The sequence below is a fragment of the Siniperca chuatsi genome, linkage group LG21 (assembly GCF_020085105.1).
Source record: "Siniperca chuatsi isolate FFG_IHB_CAS linkage group LG21, ASM2008510v1, whole genome shotgun sequence".
NCBI classification, from domain to species: Eukaryota; Metazoa; Chordata; class Actinopteri; order Centrarchiformes; family Sinipercidae; genus Siniperca; species Siniperca chuatsi.
Genome location: NC_058062.1, coordinates 6153662 through 6163443, shown reverse-complemented (window position 1 = coordinate 6163443; position 9782 = coordinate 6153662). Strand labels below are relative to the sequence as shown.

The following is a 9782-nucleotide window of genomic DNA, read 5'->3' as shown; positions in this document are numbered from 1 at the left end:
GTAAGGTCAAACGTGACAATTTTCAATGTTTCTGTTGTGCACTGAAGTTACAGGTGTAGTCGGTTGCAAAGTCTGAAGCTAAATTATCAAGCTAATGCTAAATGTGTGTGTTTACTTGGTTTTAAATGTGCTCTATAAATAAATTTCGACTTCTCTCTTGCAGCTGTGTCACGGTGTAGACCTTTTTAATGGCAGGCATTTTGACTTATCAAAGCAAGAAAGGCACAGGTGTCACTATTAGCATTAATTCATTAATTAATAATGAATTAATGATTGCGCCATTTCAATTAGTGTCCCAGCAGCAAACATGTACCACAGCTGGACCCTGGAGCTGGAACAACCAACTTAAACCAGCCTTGACTAATGTAAGTAATTCCACCTGAGCTTTTCCTGCCATGACATTTCAAAAGTCTGGCTTGAAAAAGGTCAGTTTAATCACAGAATTTATGGTCCGTCACACAATTTGCTGTCAAAATCACCATAAAAACATTAAACATAGTTTTAGACTTAAAATGGAAACCGTTTATAACCAATTACTGTGAATATTGAGTTCATTCTTGACCTTTGGAAACAGCAGTTGGCAAGAGGTCTATTTAGCTGTTGTGGAGCTTTAGATCATATCGCATGATCCTCAACAGCAGATGGAGTTTGCTCAGTTGTCATGAAATAGTTCAAATTTCCAAATTTTCTGTGGCAATTTCTGAGACTTCAGGTAGGTTCAAAGTTCAAAATTGATCTTGGAAAGAGTAGTTGATAAAACAATCTCACCTCAAGATCCATTCAGCAGCTGTCCTGAAGCTCCATCATTAATTAATTGAATAAGATCCTGTGACATTTTTGAAAGCTCCAGAACAGCTACTAGATGGACCTTGAGGTGGGATTGCTCTTTCCAAGGTCAATAATGAACTTTAAAACTCAACTTTTAAGCCAACATTTGAGAGATAGGCCCTTAAAGTACTCAGATAAAATGGACATTTTGACATCTACAATTACAGTACATCTACATCTACTGCTGCTGCTGATATGATTGAAAGCTCCAGAACAGCTGCTAGGCTAAATGGACCTTGAGGTAAGATTGTTTTGCCAACCATATTCCTCTAAGAAATATATCCAGCTCAACTGGAGGTATGAAATGTTAAAAATGCAATCCCTAACAAAAAAAATCACCTTACAGACATTAGAAAGGGATGAATATGAAAATGATTGAATGTGATTTGATTGGCATGCAAGTGGTGTTTCAATATGTCCAATCAGCCTGCTGTTAACATGATGTTCCTTCAACTTTGCAGAGCTTTAAGCTCTCAGTCCACAGATGGATGAGGTGCTGAGAGCTGCTTCCCATCACAAACATGCAGAAAAATTGACAGAATACAACTTTAAAGAGGTATGACCAGCTTTCTCTGCATACACTATGTCAACTCATTCAGTGTAAAGTTGCCACATCCTCTTTGTTGTCATAGTTAATCCATCTGTTACACCACAGCTTGGTGCTTTTTCTCATACATTAATGCCCTACATCCACCCTTCCCTGCGTGTTCACTTTGCTGGAGCAGATCCATACCACCAGCAGAGATAATTATCACCTCTTCAACTGAATCCAGCATAAAAGCAGGGTACCTCAGCGCAGAGCCGGCAAAAGCTGGTTGACATTTGAGCAAACGTGTCAATCACAGCGATGCATCATTAGGTGTGTCTGAGCAGCATTCTGGTCTTTGAAGTTTTACTCGGCACAGGAATGGAAGAGCAGGCTGGGCCGGCTCTCGCTTTAAAAATCTATATATTTATTTACTGACATCAGTTTGGATTGAGAACAGAAATATAGATTCTCATAGTTTCACTAAAATACTTTTTTCATCTCAACCTCATGACCACCGTGATAAATCATTTCTGTATTTGCTGCTCAGCAGTAGGGATGCACCACGATTTGTTTTTTTATCAATTAATCTAAGGATTATTTCTTTGATTAGTTGATTAATCTAATGACTAATTTATCGATTATTCTAAAGAAAAATTTTTATTGTTTAATATAACGATTCATTTACCCACAATAAATATCATGTCTCATTAATATTTCAATATTTTATTCAATCATTTTCTCTTAAAAACAAACAAATGTAACAAGACACAAAGTGAAGGGCATTATTCTGCAACAAAAAGTATATTTATCTATTAAAAATACAATAATATTTGAAAGAATAAATTAATATATTACCCTATTTCTAGTAGGTTATTTCTTACGTTATCATTTTAATTCTACTTAATTCACCACCTTATTTTAGTGTTTACTCACAAACTACTTTAATCTGCTCACCTTGCTTTTCCCTTTACTTCTCTTTTCCACACACATGCACACACACCTCTGATCTCTGCACACACACCGGCCTGCCCTGCCTCTTTCTGTTTCTCTCTCCCTGTATGTGTCTGCTCTGTTGACTTTCTTTGTCAGCACTATGTTTTATATAGTCGCCCAAAAGACACAACTCCTGTTTGGATTTTTTCACCTGTGATTCCGTTTTACAGCAGCAGGTGAGTCGTGTGTCGACGCACGATATGCAAATCGCCGTATTTCCGTAATCAATGAAGTTGATGAATCGTCCCAGCCCTACTCAGCAGCTCACACAAACATTCACCCTTTCATCCCACCTTGCCTTAGTAGTTAGTTATCTTTCCCCTCATGTAACTAGAGTGTTCCAACATCTATATTGTAAAGGAAACTTTACTGAGTTTCCTCTACTGGTCTCTGCTCACTCATGTTGCTCTTTTTTTTTTATCATCGGCCAGCGAGCTTTGCAGTGGCACCAGTTAACAAGCAGGTGAGTGTTATCCAGTAGCTGTATTGAGAAGCAGCAGAGCTAAACAGCTGGTAACAGCCGATATCCCCCTGAGAGCGAACCTGCCAAGCAGTAATTGAACTATTAACTGTCCTTGATGCTGCCGAGGTGGCAGTCAGGAGTCCAGGAGCTGTACAGGAATGAGTTTACAGAAAAAAGAGTTTAAACTGTTTTAGTGTTCCATGATTTTCCTTCCTTCAAAATATAAGCTTGTTTTTCTTTCATTACTGAAGTTGTAGAAGGTGTAGAAAATGGTAGCCTAAATCAGTCAATACCCAGGTCATCAAAGCTTTTAGTTTCACAGTGTTCAAGTGTTTTTTCCATGGAGAAGTCCTCGGACACACAGGAAGTGATGCGTTTTATGCTTCTGGCCGCAGCAATTGTTTGGACCAGCAACTGTAAGAACTTGATAATTAGCATGAATTAACAGTTAAAACTGCTGGGGAAAAAAATCAGAGGAGAAGCAACAAATAACAAACAATACTAAAGCTCTACATAGTATACACAGTATATAAGGAACAGAGAAACATAATAATAAAAATAAATAAATAAAAATGCCTAGGGCTGTTTTTTGCTCTTATCAGAAATATTAATCAACACAGCATGTTTAATATAAGAAAAATCAATATAAGCAGCAGATTTTTACTTTGAGTTTTCATGAGTTCCAACAAAAGCTTGTACATGGTTCTACTGTAAGTAGAGTGCTAAAACAATTAGTCAATTAATTGATTAGTCAATCGGCAGATACCTCTTTTAACAGTCTTTAGTTTCAGCTTCTCACTTGTGAGGATTTGCTGCTTTTCTTTGCGTAATGTGATAGTGAACTGAACACCCTTGGGTCTTGAAGTGTTTGACAAAACAAGCTATTTTGAAGACGTCATCTTGAGCTTTGTGATGAAAAACTGTTTTTATTTTTCACTATTTTATGACATTTTTACAGACCAAAAGATTTGTTGAGAAACGAATTGGCAGATTGATCAATAATGGAAATAGTTGTTAGTTGCAGCTGTAGTTGTAAGCATGAAATGTGTGTGCAATTCACTACATCTTGCCACTGAGTGGCAACTATTTATTTGTAAATTATTTCTAGCCAGTTGTCCTTTGGCTAGAAACAGGTGGAGTTTTCTGAAGTTACCTCTTGAATCTTTGATGTTTCCCCATCAAGCAGATGTAAACTGCAGTTTTACAGAAGCAGCCTTCACTCTGCCATTAGTATGTTAACAGTGTTTACCAACCGTCCATAATTAGAGCCAATGGGTTGTATCGTAACAGACATCTCCGCCTGTTGTCTCCTCCAGAACCTGCGATAGACAAACTGGTGTGCCAGCTGCTGAGTCCTGCAGTCAACAGGAGGCAGTAAATGATGCATAGTTTCCCTACAACTCCTCTTTGTTTCATTTCTCATTATCCCCTGCACGCTCCTCACAGCACGGGTGGATTCGTGACAAAGGAGACAGACTGAGTTAGTCCATGTCTCTCTGGTTTTGTTCTTAAACACTAAACAGAAATGCCCATTACTCAGGGTTAATGGTTTTACTTCATCATCGTCATCAGAATAGAGGCTCATTACTGGTGCTTTTGACTGTCTACCTTTTAACTGATCGATGCGGAGGGAGGAAGTGAGTTTGTTTACAGTCCCTGTGGCCTTTCATGACATCTGTAGCCCTGTGAAGCTCTGCAGACAACAGGGGAGGGGCGTTAAGTGTGTGTATGTGTGAAGGGGGGGGGGGGTCTTTCTTTAACAGATGGCTGAGGGTGGCTTTTGAGAAGCTGTGGATCTAGAGCAGCAGTCTGATGATATATCTACTGCTTTCAGTCTCTTAATCAGAAACAGTCTTCACTGTCAGTGCTTGACAACAGTCTTTGTGTTTGATGCCTGTTGTTGACAGAGTGGCAGGCTACTCAAATATATTTCTGTCAGCCTCCCTGGCAGGTGTGGTCGTTTAGGCGGAAAATCAATTAACTTTGGCAATTTCTTGCTGGGTTATTTCACATTATTTTGATGACTAGGATTCTAAATTCGATGCCTTCATAAACAGCTATATATTAAAGCAATGTTTTCAGCCTTCAGATGTAAACAAGTTTTTTCCCCATTTTTTCTTTACCTTAGTTGACTTCATTCTCTCCTTCATGTTTTCCTGCATGAGTTACTTCATCAGAGCTGAGACTGAAAAATGAGACTATGTTTGAAAATAAAGATGGAGAAATTGTTGCCATCTCCTCCAACAATAAATTGGAAATGATTACTGGCCAGTCTGCAGGGAGAATTGTTGTTGAAGCACATATACCCCCTATTGTATTCTCTATGCCCATCTTATGTGTTTTGTGGGGGTGGTAGTGCTTCCCAGATGTACAAAAAACAAAAAGATGTTTTGTTTTCTCTGTTTTATCAGCACTCTGAAGCTGGAGGCAAACCATGACAACACCATCTGTATCAGAAATGCAGGAGAAGCACAGAGACAACTCATAAATGTTGGTAATGAGGCTTTACTCTAAAAGATGTGGTCAAAGTTAAGATAAAAGTACAAACCACAATAAACAGAAATAGTTATAAAAAAAAAAATCTTTATTTTTGTGCAAATGTTCGGTTCTACGTTTGGTTTGTTTTAGACCTAAACTCAGACACCAGCACCACGACCTGAAGTGGTCCGGGAGTGGTTTGCTTGTGGCTTGTTGTTACATGAGAGCGATTTGCGGATTGTGCATACGAAGCATCCCATTCGCTTTGCACCTTGAGGTTTGTCATACATCGATTTTTCTGCAGCTGCATTAAGCCTGAATGAGCACACGTGACTAGAAACAAACATCAGCGTGGCTGCCACAGAAGAGCAACAGAGGAGGGATCCCTCTCCCAGGACGGACAGACATGCAGAAGATGAAGAATAGAACGTAAAATCACAGAATGGACAGTCAAGTTGAAAAACGTATTTGTTATAGAGTTCATTTATCCCTGGGGGAAATTAGCATGTCACTGCAGCAGTACATAAACGAACCCCATGGTACAAGAATAGTGCGAAAATAAATGTCAAACACAAGTACTAACAAGTAAAGTCTTAAAATTGCCATATTTGGCATAGCACCCACATTTAGTCAGTTTTCATAATCTTCAAAGTTGTTATAGAGCTACTGGCGGACCTAACTGAGAGGCAGCGGTTCTGCCTAACTCAACACATTTAGTCTGGGTTTACCCCAAGACTATCTGGCACTAAAAGGATTTGGGAACAGAAGCAAAGAGGACCTCTATTGTGGAAACAAATACAGAAGAAGACTGCTGTTACAATCTGAGGATTAGTCTTTGTATGTGTTATTCCCTTGACGGAACAATGCATTGGAAAGCTTTTCCTGGAGAGGGGGGGTGAAGACATCGTAGAAAGTCTGTGTTACTAAACGCACAGTACTGTATATCTGATGGCCATGGTTGAAAGGACCTCTTATGCAGCGAACATGAATAGATTCAACGGTCTGTTCATTGTGAGTTTCCTCCATGTGGCAACAATACAGCGAGCAGAAATGTTTTGTATAATAATATCTTTAAGAATGTTTGAACTCATGACGTAAACTATGACTGGGTAGGACAGAATAACTGGCAGATTTCATAAATGGATGTTTCTGAATAGAATGAATACACTTTGACACGCTCTGTACATACAGAATATTTCCAGTTCCACTTATGATATAGTTTGGTTTTAATGACGCATTTTTATAAGACATGTTCTGTTCATAAGGTTCTCTGGCCTTTCAGCATTGTAAAAAGCCAATTTTCTGTGAAGAGCGACTTAAAAATCTCTTGACTTTCAGAACAGGGCTCAGAAAAAAAAAAACTGAATGTTCCCAGCTTTACCTCAGGGATCTCCAGTCCCTCCAAGGGCTTACATGGCTTCCCATTTTATAAGCAGCTGAGTTGGAATTGCTGGAAGCTCTCTGCCAACTGAGAACAATACAATGGATATAGCTGGGGGGGAAGCTCAGATAAAGGGTGGGGGAGTCGAGTATAGGACATAGAAATGTCCTTGAGAATCAAAGAATCCAGCAGGCTTTTAGCCAAACAGCTCTGCTTCTCTGTTTTGCTAGTGAAATCCCTTTCTTGGCGGGCAAAAATTTTTCTTTTGTTGATTTTGCTGCAGATTATAGGATGGTGTTGGCTAGTGCGGCATCGAGTACATGTGCTGATATTTATGGATTATGTGTATAGTTAATTTAGCAATATAATCATCTGAGTTGATCTCTGGAACTCTTAGGTTTGTCATCTCTTATATGATTACAGTTTAGTGACAATTATATTCCCCTAATATGTGATCAGATCTTTAGAAATCAAGTATATGCAAGTATTTGGAGTGACAGTCCATGTGTGTGGTATTTTTATACACCCTTAATCTTTCTGCACATTTCCAATTTCTTTAATTTTTTCCTCATTTGTTAAAGAAAACTAAATCTAATGTCCAACCTGACTATTAGAACTTAATGTTTGATAAGCATTTTGATACATAAACTGAAACAACTTTGTAACATCTCTTTTTTTCTTTTACTTGCTATTTAGATGGCTAATTATCTAATTCCTATAACAATATGGCACGGGCATACTTAAGATGGTTAACTTTGAGTAAACCTCTTCTATGTCTACCATGCATTGTTTTGATGACCAGATCAGTAATGTTACTTAAAACCAAACAACACAGCTATTGTTACACTGATGGGGAGTGTTTGGGCCTCATTTCCTGTATATAAGTGTTGAAGATTCATACTTAAATGATGTACTTGTGTTTGATCCCACATGAGGCTTTTAAAGATCATTATACATTTTTGGAAGCATAAATGTATTTAAGCACCTGTGTAATTACAGTCCTCTACTTTCCAGTGGAAATATAAACACATACACTAAACATTTCTTTCGGGATTTCATGTGCTGTGTTGTGCGTCCCGTCCAATGGGAATCCAGTGTTTGGATTCAACTGAGATCTCGCGTTGGCTTCAAGCGAGATTTCGTCTCAATATCATCAGTCTAGGTGTGAATTAACGGCTGTGTCGGCTTGGCGCCTTTCTACTGTCTGTTCTTTTTGGCCTTTCAGATAGGCCTGTCTTTTGTCCCTCACTAGGCTAGGCGAGGCCCAACACTGGCGCACAGTATCCCTGTTTCTGCTTGAATAGTAATTTGCTGTTAGTTGATAATGTGTGCCAGTGAAGTTGTCAGTTTTTGATCTGAAATTGCCAATTTCAGAATTTTATATATATCACAGGATTATACTTATTAATGTGTAAATCTATTTAATGTTGCAGCTGATAAAGTTGGAGCTAATTTTAATGACTTTATACACTGCCTGGTAAAAGTAGCATAAAATGGAAATACTCAAGTAAAGTACCTCAGAATTGTACTTAAGTACAGTAAATGTACTTAGTTTAATTCCATCACTGCATAGAACACACTGTTTCTGTGAGCCAGAGGCAAGACTTCAGATTTGGTTTTGAGATCGTCCAGACCAAGAGAACACATCCCTGGAGTATCCTACATATTTTTTTATTCAAGGGAGAGAAATAATAGAGTGAAGTCACCTTGAAAATGAACTTTTGTTCAGCGTCATAGAGCCTCTGGCTGTTTTGAGCCATTTATGTGCTCTACCTCTGTGCTTTGCTTGTGAGCTAGCGTGCGTATGTGAAGTCAGCAGGAACAGTGATTTTTCTTTAGATTATTTTAATGTTAACAGATACGACATCCTTCTACTGTTTTCACCTGTTAGCAAATTGTTTTTATGATCCCTTGATACATTTTGCATGTTTAAACTCCTCCAGGAGTTTTCTTTTGCTTTTTGTTAGACAGTGTAGTTTACCTGGAAACTGAGATGACAAATGATTATTCTCCACTTCCATGTTTGGCATTTCTCTTTCCCTTCTAACTGTATTTCTCTGTCCACTTATCATTGCTGATGATATTGCCTCTATTTTGTATTCCTCTCAACATTTCTAACTTAATGTAATTGAATCAACTTTGATTTAAGGGATTACTCCCCTCTCGATTTCTTATCACTGCACCATAGAGCTGAGAAATTGCTTCCTCCTTAGATTCGGTGCCTAATCTTTAAACAATTTCTTGCTTCCCAAAAGTCGAATGGAGAGTGAGAAGATGTGAGAGAGCTGCGCTGAGAGAGAGAGCTCAGACAGATGGCTTAATTAGACTGAATTAACACAACACACAGACTTAACCGGGGCCTGGCATCCTGCTTTTTAAAAGTGATCTCCAGACTGGAGTTTTAGTTGTACAGATATTTGTATCATATATTTCTTGAGGGCATAGCAGAGAGTAATAATAACCCCTATTTTCCTGACTGAGTAGACAGAAAAAGTGTGAACGGTCAAGGGCTAGCAGGTCAGTATGCTTCTTCAGAAATGCTTGTCGGATGAATATATATAATGTATAATGTTGAATAACTTTCTGACATCGGATCAAATGAGGGCTGTGTCTGACCATTTCTGTAACTTACCGAAACCGACAATCCTTCCTAGAGAGACTGTTTGTCTGAAAATGTGCGCTAATATGCCTAATATTTAAACGATATATTGCATCTCCCCCCTCTTTGACTCCGCCTTCCAGTGTAGCCCTTTGGAACAACTACAAACACTTTTGATTTCACGTCGAACTATTTACTTCTGTTCGAGCATAACCCGACCCCTTAGCCTTGCATGGCATTTCACGTTCAACTTAACAACATTACCCCATGTTCGATATTTATGCAGCTAAGGTAGTTAGAGAGCCTGCTGACATTTTGGGATGTCATATGAGATAAATAAATAAAATGAGTAATTGACTTTTATATTTTATTATTTATGTTTTGATCAGAGTTCCTTCTTTGCCATTCAAATTTAAAGGTAAAAAAGTTTCTGTTGTTCTGTCCGTTGAGATATTTACCTCAAACTACATTTAATTCCTGCTTTAAGAGTAGTTCTGTCTCTATGTAAATA

The 9782-nt window shown here is 38.3% G+C and overlaps 1 long non-coding RNA gene across 1 annotated transcript in view; it reads left to right on the top strand.

The window, feature by feature from the left end:
- LOC122869349 overlaps nt 1–9782 on the top strand; it is a 31213-nt gene that overhangs the window by 142 nt on the left and 21289 nt on the right. The window contains exons 2-3 of the long non-coding RNA XR_006376305.1: nt 292–365; nt 1290–1384. This is a non-coding gene — a long non-coding RNA (uncharacterized LOC122869349). The remainder of the gene's footprint in view (nt 1–291; nt 366–1289; nt 1385–9782) is intronic.